This window comes from Macaca nemestrina, chromosome 13 (assembly GCF_043159975.1).
Source record: "Macaca nemestrina isolate mMacNem1 chromosome 13, mMacNem.hap1, whole genome shotgun sequence".
Lineage (NCBI taxonomy): Eukaryota > Metazoa > Chordata > Mammalia > Primates > Cercopithecidae > Macaca > Macaca nemestrina.
The window spans coordinates 75,813,829-75,814,542 of record NC_092137.1 but is presented as its reverse complement, the minus strand read 5'-3'; the positions used below and the strand labels follow the sequence as shown (position 1 = coordinate 75,814,542).

Here is a 714-nt window from a genome sequence, read left to right as displayed (position 1 = left end):
CAGTGGCTAGAGGCTAGGAATGCTGCTAGACATTCGATAGTGCCAAAGCCAGCCTTTCAGTCCTCTCCACCAATGCCCCAGCAGTGAGTGAAGAAATCTCCAAGTTATTCCAGCCCCCAGCCATATGACTCTTTCCAACCAAAGCCTTAGACATTGTAGAACAGAGATGAATCACCCCTGCTGAGCCCTGTCCAACTTCCTACTCCACAGAATCCATGAACACAGTAAATTGGTGGTATTTTTATGCCACTAAGTTTATTTTCCCACTTTTATGAAGGAGAAATACACTACCATACAACCTCTACCCTAAGGTTGGCCACCCTGAGGAGTCCTTTTTACATGTAGCATGTTATGAATGTATTACTGTTCCCAAAGGATAGAGGAGCAAACATTTCTATATACAGTATGCCCCTAAGTTTACAATAAATAGCTGGACAACTTCCCAAAACTGCACTCATCTTCCCCCTACACCTATGTCTCTACCTATATTTTCTGTCAGTTAATGATATGGTTTGGATCTGTGCCCCTGCCCAAATCTCATGTCAATTTGTAATCTCTAATGTTGGAGGGCGGGCCTGGTCAGAGGTGATTGTATCACAGGGGCGAGTTTGCCTCTTTCTGTTTTTGTGATAGTGAGGGAGTTCTCATGAGATCTTGCTGTTTAAAAGTCTGCAGCACCCACCTCTTCTCTCTCTTCCTCCTGGTTCTGCCATG

At 44.5% G+C, this 714-nt stretch overlaps 1 non-coding gene across 1 annotated transcript; it reads right to left on the bottom strand.

The window, feature by feature from the left end:
* Nucleotides 1–269: 269 nt before the first annotated feature.
* On the bottom strand, nt 270–404 carry LOC112423752 (small nucleolar RNA U109). The gene has a single exon (XR_003014309.2). It is a non-coding gene; the product is annotated as a small nucleolar RNA U109 (small nucleolar RNA).
* Between the last annotated feature and the right edge of the window lie 310 nt (nt 405–714).